The sequence below is a fragment of the Plecotus auritus genome (assembly GCF_963455305.1).
Source record: "Plecotus auritus genome assembly, chromosome: 2".
Classification (NCBI taxonomy): Eukaryota; Metazoa; Chordata; class Mammalia; order Chiroptera; family Vespertilionidae; genus Plecotus; species Plecotus auritus.
This window is the reverse complement of record NC_137771.1, coordinates 85,919,408-85,942,450: the sequence shown is the minus strand read 5'-3', so window position 1 is coordinate 85,942,450 and position 23,043 is coordinate 85,919,408. Positions and strand designations below refer to the sequence as shown.

Below are 23,043 nucleotides of genomic sequence, written 5' to 3'. Positions count from 1 at the left end.
TCCTGGTCAGAGCACATGCCAGGGCTGCGGGCTCAATCCCCAGTAGGGGGTGTGCAGGAGGCAGCTGATAAATGTTTCTCTCTTATCAATGTTTCTGTCTACCCCTCTCCTTTCCTCTCTCTAAAAGCAATTAAAAAAATTGTTTTAAAAGAAACAAGTGTTTTGAAAGGACACAGTAAAAATCCAGACCACACAACCATACAAAATAACAGATACATACTTGGAAAAAAATGTCAATTTCATATAAAAACATCTGAAATCCTTAATAAAATTACACTAAAAAGTATATACTGTAGAGTATCTATATATTGGTTTTTGAAAAGTGTTTTGGCAAATTGACAAAACTCACCTAAACATAAGACTCTTAATTATTAGTTTTTGAAACTAGAAGAAAATTATCTCCACAAAAGAAATACAAGAGAAGATAAGTGGTATAAAATATTAATAAAACCTGATATAGTTCAAAAGAGAAAAGTCTAAAGCAATACACTTGTCAGTACTGATGCAAAAAGAAAACCTAAATAAAAGAGCATCTTGAATCCAATTTGTTAAAAAGCTAATTGACTGTGGTTATACCAAGACTTAAAATGGCCTTTAACAAATTTCAGGTACGATTCCTAATAAAAACTCAAATAAAATAAAAGTAAACTACTTATGTATGACACACTTTTTTTCCCCAAATATATTCAGAGCAAGCAAAATATTCAACAGTGAAACACTTTCCATTAAAATCAGAAATATGGAGATGCCTACAATGATTAAACACTGTTTTTGAATTTTCAGATAACTCAATAAAATTAGAACCCTAAGTGACCTCTAAAAATATTAAAATATAAAATTATCTTCATTTTCAGTTGCTGTTATTCTGTACACAAAATCTACTAAACTCTGAATATTCACTGACATCTCACAAGAAAATATGAAATCCAAAAGATAGTGGAATGAAATATATAAAAGTACAGAAAGGGAAGTGGGAGATCCATGCCAATACAGGGTGTTATATTCAGAGAAATAACTTTCAAGAATGAAAATAAAATAAAAACATTTTCAGATAAAACAAAAATAATAGAATGTGTTACCAGGACACCCGCACTAAGAAAAATGCCAAAGTAAGTCTGCCAAATTGAAATGAAATTACATCAGACAGTTGGACTTTCAGAAAGTAATGAAGAGCACTGGAAATAACTCACACATGGGTACGTAATAAAAGATTGATGTCACTCTTAATTTTCTTAAAACATATCACTCTTCAAAACAACATATATTATACAGTTTATAAGATATGTAGATGTAAAAAAAAAAGATATGTAGATGTAATACATAGACAACTACAGCAAAAACAAAAGGGAGCCAATGAACCTATATAATTGGAAGTTTCTACATTTCATGTGAAATGATACAACATTCTCAGCAGATTATGAAAACAGGCATATATAATACAGTATCCAGAGCAAACACTAAAAAACTTCAAAAAGATATAGTTAAAGAGCCACTAGATAAATTGAGATGGAATTCTAGAAATATATCAAAATAATAATCCTAATATATAAAAACCCTGGGTCCATCAACTGGAAGTCAGTCCTGCAGTCAGTGCTGGGTTGCCATGGCGACCCAGCACTGACTGCTGCGGCTCCAGGCACGGTGACCCAGCACTGACTGCCAAGAGTGCTGCGAATCAGGCCTGGAGAGAGGCCTGAAGAGAGAAGCAGGGTCTGATCCGTAGCCTGTGTGGCAACTGTTGATCAGCACATGCCTCTCTCTTTCTCTCCGGGCCGGGCCAGCAGCTGCGCCTCCATTTCTCTCCAGGCCTCCACCAGGGCTGCTGATCAACCCCACCTTTCTGATCAGGCCCCGTTGATAGGCCCAGAGACGCTGACTGGCATAGAAACCGACCAATCAGAACCAAATCTGGGTGAAGTGTGAGGAGCCAATGGCTGCCTAGGAAGCGGAGCTTTTGACGCTGACTGGCATAGAAACCAACCAATCAGAACCAAATCTGGGTGAAGTGTGAGGAGCCAACGGCTGCATAGGAGGTGGAACTTTTGACGCTGACTGGCATAGAAACCAACCAATCAGAACCAAATCTGGGTGAACTGTGAGGAGTCAATGGCTGCCTAGGAGGCAGAGCTTTTGATGCTGAGAGGCAGAGCTTTTGATGCTGACTGGCATAGAAACAGACCAATCAGAACCAAATTGGCCAGCAGAGGAGGGCAGTAGGGGGCGAGATCAGGCCAGCAGGGGAGGGCAGTTGGGGGCGATCAGGCCGGCAGGGGAGGGCCGTTGGGGGCGAGATCAGGCTGGCAGATGAGGGCAATTAGGGGTGATCAGGCAGGCAGAGGCAATTGGGGGCAATCAGATTGGCAGGGAAGGACAGTTGGGGGCAAGATCAGGCCGACAGGGGAGGGCAGTTGGAGGCTAGATCAGGCCGGCAGGAGAGGGCCGTTTGGGGGCTAGATCAGGCCAGCAGGGGAGGGCAGTTGGGGGAGAGATCAGGCTGGCAGGGGAGGACAGTTGGGGGTGATCAGGCAGGCAGGCAGAGGCAGTGAGGGGCAATCAGGCAGGCAGGCAGGTGAGCGGTTAGGAGCCAGCAGTCCCAGATTGCGAGAAGGATGTCTGACTGCCAGTTTAGGCCCCATCCCCCATGGGGTCCCCGACTGGAGAGGGTGCATGCTGGGCTGAGGGAACCGCCCCCGCCGCCGTACACGAATTTCATGCACCAGGCCACAAGTCTATATTAATAAAAGGCCCGTGGCTATCACGCCATCACGACCAAACGAGCAGCAGCTCTTGCAGTGGGCGGAGCATGAGCTACAATCGGCAGAGGGCTACCAGCGGCAGAGGGCGGGGGTCTATAAGCGGCAGAGGGCAGGACGTGAGCTATGAGTGGCAATGGGCAGGGTGGTCAGCTGAGGCAAGTGGAAGCGAGCTACACGCGCACGAAATCATGTGTGCTGGGCCTCTAGTAATATATAAATATCAGGTAGTGTTTAACGCAGGAATGCTAGGTTGATTTAACAAACACTAATCAATGTATTTTACTAAATTAGGTGAAAATACATATGATCATTTAAATCGTTGCAGGAAAAAATTATTTAAACAGAATTCAACACCCATTCACAACAAAAATTCTTAGCAAACTAGAAATACAAGGGAACTTCCTCAACCTACATTTACAAAAAACCTGCAGCTAGCATATTTAATAGTAAAATATTGAATGTTATTCCCCTAAGAATAAGACAAGAATGCCATCTGTCACTACTTATATTCAAAACTGTACTGCAAATCTTAGCCATTTCAATAACACAATAAAGAGAAATAAAAGGCATAAATAATAAAAAGGAAGATATAAAACAAACTTCACCTGTAGGAGAAATGTTCATTTATAAATTTATTTAAAAAGCCCTAAGGAACCTACAAAATAATCAGTAGAATTAAATGAATTTAACAAGGTTGCAGGATGCAAGGTTACTATTGTACTTGTATATACTAAAGCAAACACTCGGAAAAGGAAATTTAAAAAACACATACATGTACAGTAACACCAGAAAATATAAAACACTTCAGAACTAAAGATAAGACATGCAATACCTTTACTAAAAATTACCAAACACTGCTAAGGGGAATTTTAAATAAATGGAGAGATATATAATGTGTAGAGACTGAAATACTCAGTATTATTTAGGCTGCAATTCTCTTCTAATTGATCTTTAGAATCAATGCAATCCAAATCATAATCATACTAGGAGGTTTTGACCAGGGCCAGTCATAGGCTGATTCCAATATTTATTACAGAAATGTACAGGATCTAAAATATTTTTTAAAAAAAACGTAAAAAATACTATAGTTGAAGGACTTACACAGAATGACCTCAAGATTTCCAATAAAATAGAGTAATCAACAAAGTGTAGCACTGGCATAAGGATCAACAAATTGATGAATGGACTGAATTAAGAGCCCAAAAAGAGAGCCCATAATTATATAGATACTTAATGTTATATAATAGGTGCCAAATAAAAAGGATACTGTTCCTCTAAAAAAAGTGATAGAATCAATATCCACATAGGAAAAAAATGAATATTAATCTCTAACTCACACAAAACACAAGCAACTGAAGATAGATCATAGTCCTGAATACTTAAGTTAAAATGATAAAATTTCTAACCTGGGCCAGTGTTGGCCAATAGTTGGAGCATCAGCCCATGAAACCAAAGGGCTGTGGTTTGATTCCTGGTCAAGGGCATATTCCTGGGTTGTGGGTTCACTCCCTACCCCTCTTGGTTGGGTGCACGTGGGAAGCAACTGTCAATGTGTCTCTTTCACATAAATGTTTCTCTCTCTCTCTCTCTCTCTCTTACTCCCCTCCCCTCCCCTTCCCTCCCCTCCCCTTCCCTCTCCTCTCCTCCTTCCCTTCCACTCTCTCTGAAAAGCAATGGGAAAAATATCCTTCAGGTGAGGAGTAACAAAACAGACCAAAAAAAAAATATGATAAAACTTCTAAAGATAACCTAATCAAATGGAGATAAAGCAAAGATTTATTAGGCCACAGAAAACAAGAACTACAAAATAATAAACTCATAAATTAGACTTTACCAAAACCAAGAACTTCTGCTCAAGACTTAAGATAATCCAATATTTTTAAATGGACAAGAGATCTGACTAGACAATCTACAAAGTAAGATACTGCAAATAACCAAGCAACATATAAAACTGCTCTATACACAATTAGTCAACAGGGAAATGCAAATTAAAAACACATTGAGATACCACTATACACTCAGCAGAATGTTTAAAATTTAAAGGATTGACAATATCAGTATTGCTAAGAATACGATACAATAAGAACTTTCGTATATAGTTGGTGGAAATTTTAAATAGTACCACTTCTGTGCAATAATGTCTGGCAGTTTTTCATAAAACCAAACATGTACATACCCCAAGACCCAGCAATTCCACTCATAAGAGAAAAGAAAGCACATGTGCAACCTAAAGATGTGTACAAATATGTTCATAGCAGCTTTATTCACAATAGGTAAAATTCTAAAAACAGCTGGGTATCTATCAATAAACTAATGGATACACAAGTTGTGGGACATTCTATTCAGAAATAAAATGGAGACTGAGGCCCCCTCACACAAACCACAGACACCATCTTTCTTATGTGGGACACTCACCTGCTAAGCATCAGCCTGGGGGAAAACAACAGCCCCATCCTCTGAACTACCTCTCCTACCTCCCTGTAGAACTCATGCTAAGCTGAGGATCAGTGCCTGGGCCAGGGTGTAGAGGTCTGGGCAGACTCAGGCGGTCAGTGACTAAGTTGTACAGCAAACATGTCAAACTTGTGGCCGGCGGGCTGTAAGTTTGACAAGCTTGTAGACAGCTTTGGGGAGGGGGCCATCCCCCCTATTTTCCCATGAACCTAATTGGCAAATCAACCCTCACAGATCTTGTAGCCCCACCTTCCCCACTCCTAATGGTTCCAACCTGCTGAAAATAGGCTCCTGGCAGAATGTGGGACAGACTGAATTGTGTATCTCTAGGATGGGGGAAATTTTTCCCTCACACACCTGACCAGTGAAAAGCTCTCCCGTTCCCTTCACATGCCAAATCTTGATCTGTTTGGGCTTGATAAACTCTGCTGGTCTCACCCTTCATAACTCTGAAAGACCCCACTCCACCACAATGGTCTGGAGGCACCCCATACGTGGCACCTAGTATTGGTGTATCCTGGAGCTTTTGCTGAGTGGCCTCAGAACCAGCACTGTCACTCACTGAGTTTGAACCTGTATCAGTCTGGTAAACATCACTCACCTCTACCTGGTGACTCACTGAGAGCCTACCTCATGCAACTTGAGTAAAGCCAGGGACTCTTTCATTGACTGAGCCTAACAGGCAGCCAGCAGGCAGAGGCAGGCAGAGGTGGATTTACAAGTGTCTTGGGACTTTTGCTGACCTGCACTCAGGCCAGTGCTGGTAAAAGCTGGCCTTGGTGCACAACTTGGTCCTTCCCAGAGCAGAGGAAGCCAAAAACTTTGGATTGCTTTGCAGCCCCAAACAATGTGCCCAGGGCCAGTTATAGGCACCACGTGACATTGGCTGCACCAGAATCCCTCCCAAGAAGGCTCAGAACCAACACACCCAGTGGCCAGCTTCAGACAACACCAGAGCAGGAATCTAATTAGTTTCACAAACGACATATCCAAAGGGAGATCTAGGCAGGCACCAGACCCCACTGAGGCAAATTCTGCTTCACATGGACAGCATCAGCACAGCAGCTTGTAACACTGTGGTCGGGGTTGATCCTCAGTCAAACAGCCTGAGGGTTGACCACATGCACAAGTGGGACAATAGCAATCAAGACTCAACTACAAAAGGAGAGCCTACATAACCCATACAAGGGACATTCCTGGAGCACCAACCTCAGGTGAGCAAAAAGACTGTGACACTGGGTCCAACAGGACACCTACTACATAAGGCCATCCTACCAAGACTGGGAGTCATGGCAGATCTACCTAATACATAGAAACAAGCACAAAGAGGTAGCCAAAATGGGGACACAAGAAAACATACCCCAAATGTAGGAACAGGAGAAATCTATAGAAAAAGAGCTAAATGAAATGGAGGCAAGCAACGTATCAGATATAGAGTTGAAAAATATGGTTATAAAGATACTCAAGGAACTTAGAACCGTAACAGCACGAAAAAAGACAACGAACCCATAAAATTGAATCAGTCAGAAAAGAAGAATACAACATCTGAAATGAAGAAACACTAGAACAGTGGTCGGCAAACCGCGGCTCGCGAGCCACATGCGGCTCTTTGGCCCCTTGAGTGTGGCTCTTCCACAAAATACCACAGCCTGGGCAAGTCTATTTTGAAGAAGTGGCATTAGAAAAAGTTTAAGTTTAAAAAATTTGGCTCTCAAAAGAAATTTCAATCGTTGTACTGTTGATATTTGGCTCTACTGACTAATGAGTTTGCCGACCAATGCACTAGAACCATGGTCGGCAAACTGCGGCTCACGAGCCACATGCGGCTCTTTGGCCCCTTGAGTGTGGCTCTTCCACAAAATACCACGTGCAGGCGCGCACGTACAGTGCGATTGAAACTTCGTGGCCCATGCGCAGAAGTCGGTTTTCAGCTCTCAAAAGAAATTTCAATCATACTGTTGATATTTGGCTCTGTTGACTAATGAGTTTGCCAACCACTGCACTAGAAGGAATAAACCATAGGTTATAAGTAGAGGATCAAATCAGCAATTTAGAAGACACAGTAGAGAAAAACACAATCAGAGCAGGAAAAAATAAAGATAGTTGAAGAAACCTTTGGAGTAACATAACGACATCTGCATCATAGGGGTACCAGAAGGAGAAAAGAGAGAGAAAGGGACCGAGAACCTATTTCATTAAATGACTGAAAACTTATCTAACCTGGTGAAGGAAAAAGACACACAATTCCAAGAAGCACAGAGTCCCAAACAAGATGAACCCAAAAAGGCCCACACCAAGACACATCACAATTAAAATGACAAAGGTTAAAGACAAAAAGAGAGTCTTAAAAGCAACAAGAGAAAGACAGTTAGCTACCTACAAGGGAGCTCCCAAAGGATGGTCAGCTGATTTCTCAACGGAATTATTTCAGGCCAGAAGGGATTGGCATGAAATATTTAAAGTGATAAAAGAAGCAAGAACCTACAACCAAGACGACTTTATCAGCAAGGCTATCATTTAAAATTGAAGAAGAAATAGAGAGATTCCCAAAAAAGAAAAAGTTAAAGGAATGCATTACCACCAAACCATTATCACAAGCAATGTTAAAGGGTCTTCTTTAAGAAGAAGAAAAAACAAACAGGAACATAGTAAAAAGAATACAACGGCAATACATATCTATCAATAATCACTTTAAATGTAAATAAATGGCTTAAATGTTTAAATCAAAATACATAGGGTAGTTGAATCGATAAGAAAAGAAGACCCATATATATGCTTCCTACAAGAGACCCAACTCAGAATGAAAGATACATACAGACTAAAAGTTAAGAAAGGAAAAAAGCAATGTCATGCAAATAGAAAAGGAAAAAAGCTAGGATAGCAATACTTATATTTGACGAAATAGACTTTAAAACAAAGATTAAAGAAGAGACAAAGAAGGACATTACATAATGATGATAAAGGGAGCTATCCAACAAGATGATATAAACCCCTGGAAACATTTATGCACCCAACATAGGAGCACCTAAATATATAAAGCAAATCCTGATGGACATAAAAGGAGAGATCAACAGTAATACAGTCACAGTAGGAGATTTTAAACCTCATTGACCCCAATGAATAGATCTTTCAGACAGAAAATCAACATGGAAACACCAGCCTTAAATAACACTAGATCATATGGATTTAATTAATATCTTCAGAGCATTTCACCCCAAAGCAGCAGACTATACATTCAGTCCTTTCACGTGCACATGGAACACTACATTAGGACATAAAACAAGTTACAATAAATTTAAAAGGAATGAAATCATATCAAGCCATCTTCTCTGACCATAACGGTATGAGACTAGAAATCAACCACAAGAAAATAACTGAAAACACACAAGCACATGTAGGCTAAAAAACATATTACTAAAAAATGAATGGGTTAACAATGAGATCAAGAAAAAGCATTTAATAAAATCCAGCACCCATTTGTGATAAAAACTCTCAGCAAAATAGGAATAGAAGGAACACCCCTCAACATAATAAAGGCCATATATGCATGGCAAACACACAGCCAATGTCATTCTCAATGGGCTAAAACTAAAATTGTTTGCCTTAAGATTAGTAATAAGAGGAACCAAGATGGCGGCATAGGTAAACACCTAAACTTGCTGTCTTGCACAACTACATAAAAACTACAATAAAAGAAAAAACGGGTATCATCCAGAACCACGGGAAAGCTGGCTGAGAGGAAGTTCTACAAGAAGGAAAGAGAAAAGAGCATCTAGACAGGTAGGATGTGCAGAAGTACGGAAGAGTGATGGTGTGGAGGGACGTGCGGAAACGGGCTGGCAACTGAGTACACTGTGGTCTTTTTCAATCAGGAGGGAGATACAAACTCCGGACTGCTCTGAATTTCAGTACCATGCGAGACTCTGGGGACCCAGACTCATACGGGGAGAAACTGGACTGTCTGGCATTGGGCCGGAACACGAGGGTGGCTTTCTCTCAGAGGTGGTCGCAGCGTTCATTGTTCTTGCATGGGGCCACGGGACACAGACACCCAGGGACCTATCCAGGGCAGGGCCAACGGGCAACCATTGCTGTTTGCACCGCCCAGTGATTCCCTGAGACCATGCCCCACCCAATTTACAACCCCACACAAGCTGTGCGCAGAGGTGTTTGCATATGAATGGCCTGGCCTTTGGCAACCTAACCTTACAAACTGCAGCTGGGTCAAAGTCCCCAGAGCTTCCAAAACAAGGCCTAAGGCTCATCAGCAGCCTGTATTTGCTTCACAGCTGCACCTCATCTGGGCACCTCCAAACCCCAAACTAAGAGGAGGAAACTTCAGATCTCTGTAGCTCCTGCTGGGTGGCCTCAGGCAGGGGCTGACTTAGCACCTCCTTGGAGATCCAAGAACCAGTGCACCCAGTGGTCAAAGTGAGACCACACCAGATTACAACTCTTCAGATTCATAAGAGGCACACTCAGGGGGCAGACTCAGTGAGCACCAAACCCCACTGAAACAAGTCCTGCCCCATAAGGTTGTCTCCAGCACATAAGTTCTCCCATTGTAGACACAGCTGGCCCTCACAGGCAATTGGTCTGGAGGTCAATTCCTCCCAGTTATACCAACAGCAATCAAGGCTTAACTACAAGACTGTGCACACAGCCCACAAAGGGGTGCACCAAGAGTGTCCACCTCAGGTGACAGGGGAGGCTGAGCCACTGGGCCCTATAGGACACCTAGCACACAAAGCCACTCTATCAACACAGGGAAGCAGCCAAAATGTGGAGACAAAGAAAAAGGTCACAAATGACAGAAATGGAGGAAAGCAAACTACTGGTTTGAGTAGTTTGAGAGTTCAAACCATGTTTATAAGGGTTTTTAAGAATTTTCTAGAAACTGTCAATAAATTTAGTGAGACCCTCCAGGATATGAAAAAGGACCAATTAGAAATTAAGTATACACTGACTGAAATAAAGAATAATACACAGAGATCCAACAGCAGACTAGAGGATCCCAAGAATCAAGTCAAAGATTTTAAATACAAAGAAGCAAAAAACACCCAACCAGAAAAGTAAAAAGAATCCAAAAATATGAAGATAGTGTAAGGAGCCTCTGGGACAACTTCAAGTGTACCAACATCCGAATTATGGAGGTGCCAGAAGAAGAGAGAGAGCAAGATATTGAAAACCTATTTGAAGAAATAATGACAGAAAACTTCCCCAACCTGGTGAATGAAATAGACTTATAAGTCCAGGAAGTGCAGAGAACCCCAAACAAGAGGAATCCAAAGAGGACCACACCAAGACACATCATAATTAAAATGCCAAGAGCAAAAGACAAAGAGAGAATATTAAAAGCAGCAAGAGAAAAACAGTTAGTTACCTACAAGGGAGTACCCATATGACTGTCAGCTGATTTCTCAACATAAACTATGCAGGCCAGAAGGGAGTGGCAAGAAATATTCAAAGTGATGAATAGCAAGAACCTACAACCAAGATTACTCTACCCAGTAAAGCTATCATTCAGAATTGAAGGGCAGATAAAGAGCTTCACAGATAAGAACAAGCTAAAGGAGTTCATCACTGACAAACCAGGATAATATGAAATGCTGAAGGGTATTCTTTAAGAAGAGGAAGAAGAAGAAAAAGGTAAAGATAAAAATTATGAACAAAGTGACAACAAATACGTATCTTTCAACAAGTGAATCTAAAAATCGAATGAATAAAAAATATGATGAACAGAATAAACTGGTGAATGGAATAGAAATAGGGGCATGGAAAGGGAGTGGACTGACAATTCTCGGGGGGAAGGGGGTGTGGGGGTACAGGGAGAGACTGGACAAAAATGGAACACCTATGGACGAGGACAATGGGGGGGTAAGGGCTTGGGGTGGGGTGGGAACCAGGTGGAGGGGAGCTATGGGGAGAAAAATAGGAACAACTGTACTAATCTGAACAATAAAGATTTATTTTAAAAAAATCAGTAATTAGATAGGGATGTCACTTTCACCCTCTTATTCAACATAGTACTGGAAATCCTAGCCACAGCAATAAGACAAGAAATAAAAGGCATCCAAATTGGAAAGAAATAAAGTAGGATTGTCATTATTTGCAAATGACATGATACTGTATATAGAGAACTCTAATGATTCCACACAAAAAAAACCTTTAGAATTAATAATTCAGTAAAGTAGAAAAGAAACCAAGATGGCGGCATAGGTAAACACCTAAACTGCTGCCTCGCACAACAATTTCAAAACTACAACTAAAAGACAGAACGGACACCATCCAGAACCGCAGGAAAGCTGACTGAGTGAAAATTCTACAACTAGAAGGAAGGAGAAAAGCTCACAGAGAATTGGAGGTACGGCAAAGGGTCTTGAGAATTGGAGGTACGGCAAAGGGTCTTTGTGCGCGCAGAGAGGAAGGGCGGCGGAGTGCCTGGCTGGCTTTCTCTGGCGGAAGGGGGAAGGGAGCCCCCGACCGCATTGAACTCCAGTTCTGACTGCACTGAACACCTATTCCGGGCGAGCCCCTGGGGACCCACGCTCTTGTGGGGGGAGTCTGGACTCTCGGGCGGAGACTCGGGAGCCGGGGAAGGCGGAGGACTGAAAGTTCGCACGCGCCAGTGCGCACAAAGGCTGCGGGAGGCTGCCACAGGCTTTCCCTAGCGGAAGGGAGTGAGAGGCTCCTGACGGCACAGAACCCCAGTTCTGACTGAAGTGAGCCCCAGTTCTGACTGCAGTGAACCCCAGTTCCAGGCGAGCCCCCGGGGACCCACGCTCTTGTGGGGGGAGTCTGGACTCTCGGGCGGAGAATCGGGAGCCGGGAAGGCAGAGGACTGAAGGCACACATGTGCTAGCAAGGGCAAGGCTGACGGAAAGCCAAGACTGAGACTCCACCCCATCCAAGCTGAGCACAGAGGCTATTGCAATTTGGCAAGTCTAATCCTATAAGGCTGTCTCCAGCACCGGACTTCTCCCAGCATAGACACAGCTGATCCTTACAGCCAACTGGCCTGGAGGTCAATTCTTCCCAGTGATACCAACAACAATAAAGACTTAATTACAACAAGGCTGTACACACAGTCCACAAAGGGGTGCACCAAGAGTGTCCACCTCAGGTTAACTGGGGAGGCAGACCCACTGGGCCAAATTGGAAACCTAGCACACAAATCTACCAACTCAGGGAAGCAGTGAAAATGCGGCGTCTAAGAATCAGATCACAAACGAAAGAAATGGAGGAAAACAAACGACTGGATATAGAATTCAAAACCACGGTTATAAGGCTTTTTAAGAATATCCTAGAAAAGGCCGATAAATATAACGAGACCCTCGAAGAGATGAAAAAGGACCAACTAGAAATTAAACATACACTGACTGAAATAAAAAATATTATACAGAGACCCAAAAACAGACAAGAAGAACACAAAAATCAAGTCAAAGAATTGAAATACAAAGAAGCAAAAAACACTCAACCGAAAAAGCAAAAAGCAAAAAAAAAAATCCAAAAAGTTGAAGATAATGTAAGAAGACTCTGGGACAACTTCAAGCGTACCAACATCAGAATTATGGGGGTGCCAGAAGAAGAGAGAGAGCAAAATACTGAAAACCTATTTGAAGAAATAATGACCGAAAACTTCCCCCACCTGGTGAAAGAAATAGACTTACAAGTCCAGGAAGCCCACAGAACCCCAAACAAAAGGAATCCAAAGAGGACTACACCAAGACACATCATAATTAAAATGCCAAGAGCAAAAGACAAAGAGAGAATATTAAAAGCAGCAAGAGAAAAACAGTTAGTTACCTACAGGGGAGCACCCATACGACTGTCAGCTGACTTTTCAACGGAAACTATGCAGGCCAGACGGGAGTGGCAAGAAATTTTCAATGTGATGAATAGCAAGAACCTACAACCAAGATTACTCTACCCAGCAAAGCTATCATTCAGAATTGAAGGGCAGATAAAGAGTTTCACAGACAAGAAAAAGCTAAAGGAGTTCATCACCACCAAACCAGTATTATATGAAATGCTGAAAGGTATTCTTAAAGAAGAGGAAGAAGAAAAAAGGAAAGATAAAAATTATGAACAACAAATACATATCTATCAACAAGTGAACCTAAAAATCAAGTGAATTAAAAACCTGAGGAACAGAATAATCTGGTGAATACAATAGAATCAGGGGCATAGAAAGGGAGTGGACTGATAATTCTCAGGGGGAAAGGGGTATGGGGGGGTTCATAAAGAGACTGGACAAAAATCATACACCTATGGATGAGGACAGGGGGGGTAGGTAAGGGCAGAAGGTGGGGTGGGAAATGGCTGGAGGGGAACTATGGGGGAAAAAAGGAGAAATAATTGTAATAATCTGAATAAAGATTTATTTAAAAAAAAAAAAAAAAAAAAAAAAAAAATTCAGTAAAGTAGCAGGGCACTAATAAATATCCAGAAATCAGTTGCATTTTTATACACCAATAATGAACTATCAGAAAGGGAAACTAAGAAAACAATCCCATTTATGATTGTGTCACAAATAAAATACCTAGGAATAAATTTAAGCAAGGAGATAGAAGACCTGTACTCAGAAAAGTATAAAACACTAAAACACTAAACTGTAGAAGATGCAAATAAGTGAAAGCATATAACATGTTCATGGATAGGAAGAACAACATTAAAATGTTCATACTTCCCAAAATAATCTATAGATGCAGCACAATTCCTATCAAGATACCCACGGCATATTTCACAGACTAGAATATTTCAAAAATCTATATGAACACACGAAAGACCCCAAAAACCCAAAACTATCTTGAGATATAAGAATAAAGTTGGAGGCACATGCTATCTGACATCAAACTGTACTATAAGGCCATTATTAATCAAAACAGCATGGTACTGGCATAAAAAAACAGACATATAGATAAATGGAACAGAATAAAGAGCCCAGAAATAAACCTACACCTTTACAGTCAATTGATATTTGACAAAAGAGGCAAGATCATACAATGGGTAAAGATAGTCTATTCAATAAATAATATTGGGAAAATTGGACAGGTCCATGCAAAAAAATGAAACTCGACCATTAACTCATGCCATATGCAGGAATAAACTCAAACTGGATAAAAGACTTAAAAGTCATACTCGAAACCATAAAAATCCTGCAAGAAAACATAGGCAGTAAAATGTCTGACATTTCTCTTAGCAATATTTTTTCTGATACATCTCCTCAGGCAAGTGAAGCAAAAATAAAAATTAACTAATAGGACTATATCAAACTAAAAAGGTTTTGCACAGCAAAGGAAACCCTCAACAAAACGAAAAGACAACCCAATGAATGGAAGAACATATATGCCAATGATGCATCTGGTAAGGGGTTTATATCCAAAATTTATAAATAACTTATACAAGTTAAAACAAAAAACAAGCAAACAAACAAACAATCCAAGACAAAGGACCTGAATAGACACTTCCTCAAAGAGGACATACAGATGGCTAATAGACATATGAAAAGATGCTCAACATCACTTATCATCAGAGAAATGCCAATTAAAACCACAATGAGATATCAGCTCACACCTGTCAGAATCGCTATCACCAATAAGCCAACAAACAACAAGTGTTGGCAAGGATTCAAAGAAAAGACAACCCTCGTGTGCACTGTTGGTGGGAATGCAGATTGCTCCAGCCACTGGGGAAAGTAGTATGGAGTTACCTAAAAAAGTTAAAAATGGAACAACATTATGACCCAGTGATTTCACTTCTGGGATCAAAGAAACCCAAAACACTAATTCAAAAGAATATATGCACCCTTACATTCATTGCAGCATTATTTACAATAGCCAAGATTTAGAAGCAGCCCAAGTGCCCATCAGTAGGTGAGTGGATAAAAAAGCTGTGGCACATTTACACAATGGACTACTACTTGACCATAAAAAGGAAGGAAATCTTACACTTTGCAATAGCATGGATGAACCTGGAGAGCACTATGTTAAGTGAAATAAGCCAGTCAGAGAAAGGCAAGTACCATATGACTCCTCTCATATGATGAATCTAATGAACAAAATAAACAAACGAAATAGAAATAAACTCATAGATACAGAGAACAGACTGTCAGCTGTCAAAGGGGGTGTGTGTGTGTGTGAAAAAGATGAAGGGATTAAGGAAAAAAACAAAAAACCTCAGACACAGACAAGAGTATGGTGATTACCAGAGGAAAAGGGGGATGGGTGGAGGTAGAAGAGGGTAAAAGGAGAATAAATGGTGATGGAAGGAGACTTATCTTGGGGTGGTGAACACACAATACAATATACTGATGATGCATTAAAGAACTGTACACCTGAAACTTATATAATTTTATTAAACAACTACAGGCCCGGTGCACAAAATTCATGCACGGGGCGGGGGGGAGGGGGGGCGGGTGTCCCTCAGCCCGGCCTGCACCCTCTCCAATCTGGTACCCCTCGAAGGATGTCCTACTGACAGTTTACAGGGATCGGGCCTAAACCGGCAGTCAGACATCCCTCTCGCAATCCGGGACCTCTGGCTCCTAACTGCTCGCCTCCCTGCCTGCCTGATTGCCCCTAACTGCCTCTGCCTCTGCCTCGGCCCCCACCACGTGACTTTGTCCGGAAGACGCATGGTCTAATTAGCATATTACCCTTTTATTAGTATAGATGTCACCCCAACAAATTCAATTAAAATAAGAAATAAAAAAGTGAATTACTGATACATGCAATATGGATGATCTAAAAAATGTTATAGTGAATCATATGATTCCTTTCATATGAAGTTGTAAAATCAGACAAAATGAGAAGGTAAAGACAGGGCCTCACTGGGAGATAGCACAAGGGAACATTTCTGAGGATGATAGTATTGTTCTATATTTTGACAGGAGTTTCAATTTCACAGGTCTACATATCTGCAAAAGTCACCAAGTAGTACACTTAAAATTTGTGTATTTCTCTGTATGTAAATATTATAATTTCAAAAGAGTGAACAATATAGAATTCTAATTAATATGTATACTGCAGCCCGGCTGGCGTGGCTCAGTGGTTGAGTGTCAACTTATGAACCAGAAGGTCATGGTTTGATTCCTGGTCAGGGCCCATGCCCAGGTTGCGGACTCAATCCCCAGTGGAGGGCGTGCAGGAGGCAGCCAATCAATGATTCTTTCTCATTGCTGATTTTTCTCTCTCTCTCTCTCTCTCCTTCTACCTTCCTCTCTGAAATCAATAAAAATATATTTAAAAATAAAATAAAATATGCATACTGCAGTGATTTGGTGTGAAGTCTACTTTGAAATGCATCAAAAAGTAAGATGGACCAATGAATGGATAGATATGAAGTAAAGCAATTAGTCTTGCTATATCACAACATTTAAGTTCCTTAAAATCACCATACTAAACAAAATCATGCAATAAATAAATCTACAGTGTTTATGGGGAAAAATAGAGTTAAGAACAGTGTTCCAAAACTTCACCAGTAACACACACACACACACAAGAAAAAGTTAAGAATCCAATTTAAACTCAAAATTCAATAAAAAGTTTTACACAAGTTGTTAAAAAGAATACTACAATAAACATGGCATATTACACTGAAAAAGACCTGAAGTTTACTTGGAGAAGCAGGTGACATAAAGATTATAGCTTGTAAATTATTTCAAAGTGGTGGAAAGAAAGTTATCTGAGAAGGGAAAAATTGTAACACCGGATATGCATGGGTGTGGCTTATAACACAGTGAACCAAGATAGCTGGTAGATGTTTGAGGTGTTGCATGACATATAAAAACATGCTCAAATTCAAGAGGGAAGGAGAGACAAGATTTAAGCACATGCACAATAAATTTATTATTGTGGTACTATGTGTTTAAAAAGGGAAATGGTCGTAGATACTTTTCAGAACAATATGTCAATACATAATTTCAAATTATACATTTATTAGCATTGTTAAGTAGATAATAGTTGTACCAAATATCCAACAACAGAACTAAGAGGACTAGGTTAGTTTAATTCCTATTATAGATAGGAATTAGGTTACTATTACTGCTTTATATTGTTAATGCTATGTAGTAGTAACCTAATTAAATTACCAACAGATTTCCCATCAGAAATCATGGAAACCAGAGGCAGAGGCATGAAAAATGAATATAAAGCAATAATTATAACTCTCTGGGCTTGAACTGTATAAAGCTACACTTTTATGACAATACCAAAAAGGAGACGGAAGAAAATGGAGATAATATGGACCAAAGTTTAATATGCTATTAAAATCAAGTTGATATTATTAATCTAAATTATATTAAGTTATTATCTGAGTAATCCTCCAGAGCAACCACTAAGAAAAACTCACAACTTGAAATGAGTTTCCCTAAGACCAGCAATCCAATTCTTAGACATTTACCCAGGAGAAATGAAAATACATCCACACAAAACTATTACATCAATGTTTGTAAAAACATTATTCATAATAGGCAAAAAAAGTGTTTCTACCTACTGAATAATGGATAAACAAAATGTGATATATATCCTTACAATGGGATATTAGTTTGCAACAATGGGGAAAGATTATTGATAAATGCTATAGCATGAATGAACCTTGAAAACATGCAAAGATAAATAAGTAAAAAACAAATTGCATGATTCCCTTTATATGAAATTTCCAGTATAGGAAACTCTATAAAAACAAAATAGGTAAGTGGTCGCCTAAGACTGGGAGAAGTGACTGCTAATGGGGATAGAATTTCTTTTTCAGGTGATGAAAATGTTCTAAAATTAAACAGTGATAAGGATTGTGCAACTCTGTGATACACTAAAAACTAACCATAGTATGTTTTTAAGTATAAATTTTTATGGTATGTGAATTATGTCTCAATGAAACTCATTGTCAAAACATAAACAAGAGGACTTCTGATTTCAGCTCCAATATGTAAAGAGCTTGAATTTTGTCACTTATCCTCAAAACAAGGAAAAAAGTGAACAAACTGAAAATCAACAACTCTTCTTAAGCGTGATCAGAAACCTGAGTTCACAAAGCAAAAAAGCCTCCAGGAAAACTGAAAAGAATCAGATTGAGCTGCCAGGAGCAGGAGCCTCTGAAGACGGTAACTGGTAGGAATATTTTAAAGATATTTGTGTAAGCTAGCTTGAGCTTTAAAATCCTTCCCTTTTTAAAAAAATATTATTTTTATTGATTTCAGAGAGGGAGCGGGAGAGATAGAAAGACCAACGATGCGAGAGAAACACTGATCAGATGCCTCCTGCACACCACACACTGGGGATCAAACCTGCAACTTGGGCATGTGCCTTGACCGAGAATCGAACCATTACCTCCTAGTTCAGTGGACGGCAAACGGCGGCGCAAGCCACATGCGGCTCTTTGGCCCCTTGAGTGTGGCTCTTCCACAAAATACCACGGCCTGGGCGAGTCTATTTTGAAGAAGTGGCATTAGAAGAAGTTTAAGTTTAAAAAATTTGGCTCTCAAAAGAAATTTCAATCGTTGTACTGTTGGTATTTGGCTCTGTTGACTAATGAGTTTGCCGACCACTGTCCTAGTTCATAGGTTGATGCTTACCACTGAGCCACGCCACCTGGGCAAAATCCTTCCCATCTTAAAGAAGCCTTCACATATTCATGAGTTTTACCTTGGGAACTCCACGAGATTATTTTCAGAAAAAAAAAAAATTCCTTCCAGTTTTGGGCTGGGGGAGAGGAAAAGTGGATATGCCCAGAGCAATCAGTTCTCCTTAACAAAGACTTGCCTCCAAGGGAAACTACTGTATTAGAGCCTTGTCTGACCTAGAGTAAGGACAATTAGACAACTCCAGTCCCAGCTAGCCTTCCTGACTTAAAAGCAAGGGGGGAAAATACTAAAACTTCTCTGAAGATCATAACCTGGTCCACTAGAACAACTGAGATTTAATCCTAACATTACAGAACACATGTCCATTCTCCAGTACCTTATCACCACATCAACAAGGTTCCAAGATAAAAACAGATGACAAGTGAGAAAGCTGCAAGACACAGACTATAAGGAGTTTCTAGGTAAACCCTAAAACAACCAGCAGACAAGGTAACGAGAGAAAAATAAAGCCTCTGACACATAGAAACAATACAAACACACCTAGCAAACATTAAACATGGCATAAATACAAGCCAGATAATTATTTACCTGAGTTCCTATCTACACTAATAAGAGTAAGATGCAAATTGACCATATCGTTGCGACACCGACCAGCCAATCAGGAGTGAGTATGCTAGTTAACCCAACAAAGATGGTGGGTTAATTTGCATACCCAGGCACCAAGAGGCCAGAGGCGGGGCAGGACACTTGTGTCATGGCCATGGCGACAACGCAGGCGTTTCACACCGCACCAGCCACTCTGGGCCTCTGGGCAGTGTGGGAAGGTGGAAAAGCAGCTCCGGGCCAGAGCAGAAAGGCAGCTCCGGCCGGTGCGAAGGCGGTGCCGGCAGCCAGGGGAAGGAAGGCCCATTTTTGCATTCATGAATCTTCGTGCATCGAGCCTCTAGTTATATAATAAATCATATAGTATTCAACAAAAAATTACATCGCATGACAAAAAGCAAGACAAATCATATTCTAAAGAGACAAAGCAAGCATCAAAACCAAAATCAGATACAGCAGATATTTTGGAATTATCAAAACTAAGAACTTAAGATAACTGTTAATTTATATGCTATTGGCTATAAGAATCAAAGCAAAATGCTAGAAATCAAAACCACTAACACAAATCAAGCATGCTTTTGATGGGCTAAACACAACTGAGGAGAGACAATCAGTCAGCATGCAGCTATGTCAATGGAAATGTCCCAAACTGAAATGCCAAATAAAGGGGGGAAAGAATATATATAACCTATGGAACAACTATAAGGGGTGTAACATACATATAATGGGAATACTAGGAGGAGGAGAGAAACTGAAGTTAATTACAGACTGAAGTTAATTATAGACACCAAATCAAAATTCCAGAAAACTTAGAGAACACAAAAGAGGTTAAATAGAAAACTTTAACACCTAGGCTTATAATATTCAAATTGCAAAAGTCAAACAGAAAATCCTGAAATAAGCTGAAGGACACACAAACAACAACAACAAAAAAACACATCTTACTTATATGAAAGAAGAGTAAGAATTATGTCAGACTTCTCTTTAGAAACCATGCAAGCAAAAAAAAAAAAAAAGAAAGATTGGAGTGAATTATGTGAGTATTGAAATAAAAAAACTACCAATCTATAATTAGATATCCAGGGAAATTTTCCTTCAAAAGTTAAGAACAAATAGACTTTATCAGATAGATAAAAACTGAGGGAATTTGTTGCCAATAGACCTGCCTTGCAAGAAGTATTAAAAGTTCTTCCGAGAAAAGGAAAAGACATATATAAGAAACTCAGTTCTACATAAAGAAAGGAAGAGGTTCCATTGGCATAACTGCATGACTGATAAAATAAAATCTTTTAATTTTCTTATTCTGAATTGAGCTCAGATAATTGTTTAAAAAATAACAGTAACAATCAATGTTAGTTTTCTAATATGTGAAATGAATAAGAGCAATATTATAAAGGACAGGAAGAAGAAATTGGTTATAATCCTATATAATAAAAGTGTAGTATGCAAATTGTCCCCTCAACCAGAGTTCTTTTGGGAGTTTGACCAGGGGGCAGGCTGGCCAGGGAAAGGGAGGGAGGCCCCGGCCCAGTGGCAGCAGGTGGCCGGGGGAAGGGAAGGAGGCTCTGGCGCTGGCAGGCAGCCGGGGGAAGGGAAGGCCCCGGCCAGCGGTGGCAGGCGGAAGGGAAGGAGAAACCAGCTGGCAGTCAGCAGCTGCTAGGGACCCTACCAGTGCACGAATTTCATGCACTGGGCCTCTAGACCAGCCGTGGGCAAACTATGGCCCGCGGGCCGGATCCAGCCTGTTCGGCTGTTCTATCCGGCCCGTGGGGCCGAAAGAGCGGAGGGTTCTCTTGCTCTCCCCTCAGCTCCTTTACTTTGAATTTATATTAGTTCACACAAACACTCCATCCATGCTTTTGTTCCAGCCCTCCGGTCCAGTTTAAGAACCCACTGTGGCCGAGTCAAAAAGTTTGCCCACCCCTGCTCTAGACTGTTATAAAGCACCTACATTGCCTCTAAAGTGGTAAAGTATTATTTGAAAATAGACTTGTATTAGTTGAAATTGGTCTATTGCAAACTCCAGGGCAATGACCAATAAAATTTAAAAATAAGTATAACTGATATATTAAGATAGAAGAGAAAATGCAATTATAAAGTGCTCAATTAAAACCAGAGAAGGAAGAAAACAAGATTAAAAAAGGAAAAGCATCAAGGAACAAATGCAATGAATAGAAAAGTTTCAAATAGGGTTGATATCAACCCAGCTATAAACAACAGCCACTTTGAATCAAAAAGGTCTAAAACACCAATTAAATGAAACTGAAAGAGTGGATAAAAAACAAGCCTCACATATATATTGTCTACAAGAAGTCAACTTTAAATATAAAGATACAGATAAATCAAAAGTAAAGGGATGGAGAAAGGCACACCATGCTAATACTAATCAAAAGAAAGTTGGACTAGCTATACTGATTTCAAACAAATCAGACTTCAGAACAAGGAAAATTATCAGGGATAAAGAGATTTACTTAATAATAAAAGGTCAAATGTCGAAGATAACATAACAATCCTTAATATTTATGTGCCTTATAACAAAGTGTCAAAAGATGTGAGGCAAAAACTGATAGAATTTTAAGGAATAACTGTTACATCCACTATTATAACTAGAGACACCAAAAAAACTACATCATTATCTCCCAGACAAAGCAGGCAGAAAACTAGCAAGGATACAGTCAAACTCAATAACTGGATTTCATGACATTTATAGAATATTTCATCCAACAGCATCAGAATACACATTATTCTCAAGCTCTCAAAAATATTCACCAATGCCGAAACCGGTTTGGCTCAGTGGATAGAGCGTCGGCTTGCGGACTGAAGGGTCCCGGGTTCGATTCCGGTCAAGGGCATGTACCTTGGTTGCGGGCACATCCCCAGTGGGAGGTGTGCAGGAGGCAGCTGATCGATGTTTCTCTCTCATCGATGTTTCTAGCTCTCTATCCCTCTCCCTTCCTCTCTGTAAAATATCAATAAAATATATTTTAAAAAAAAAAATATTCACCAAGATGGACCACCGCATTCTGGGTCATAAGACAAATCTTAAGATATTTTAAAAATTGAAATAAAACAAAATATGCTCAGACCACAATTGAATTAAACCAAAAATCAAAAAAAGACGGCTAGAAAATCCCAAAAGAATATTATAAAACAAAACATAAACAACTATAGACCAGTATCTCTCTTGAACATAAATGTAAAAAATCCATAACAAAGCATATCAAATCCAACAATGTACAAAAAGAAGTACACACTACAACCAAGCGGGATTTATCTCACACATGCAAAGCTGGTTCAAATTTAAAAATCAATTAATATAATTTATTTCATCAACAGGCTAAAGAAGAAAAATCCTGATTATAATAATAGATTCAGGAAAAGCACTTGACAAAATCTAACATGCTTATTCATGATTAAAACTCTGAGTAAAGTAGGAATAGAGGGAAACTTTCTCATCTTAACAAAGAACAGCTACAGAAAACCTACAGTTAACATCATACTTAATGGTGAGAAACTAGATACTTTTCCTGGGATCAAAGAAAAGATGCCTCCTCTCACCCCTCCTATTCAACACCATAATGGAAGTCCTAGTAACTCAAGGAGACAAGAAAAAGAAATAAAAGAATTACAGATTGCAAAGGAAGAAAT

At 40.0% G+C, this 23,043-nt stretch overlaps 1 protein-coding gene across 2 annotated transcripts in view; it reads right to left on the bottom strand.

The window, feature by feature from the left end:
• The window catches only part of RANBP9 (RAN binding protein 9), a 101,578-nt gene that overhangs the window by 43,099 nt on the left and 35,436 nt on the right, over positions 1-23,043 (bottom strand). The window lies entirely within an intron of this gene.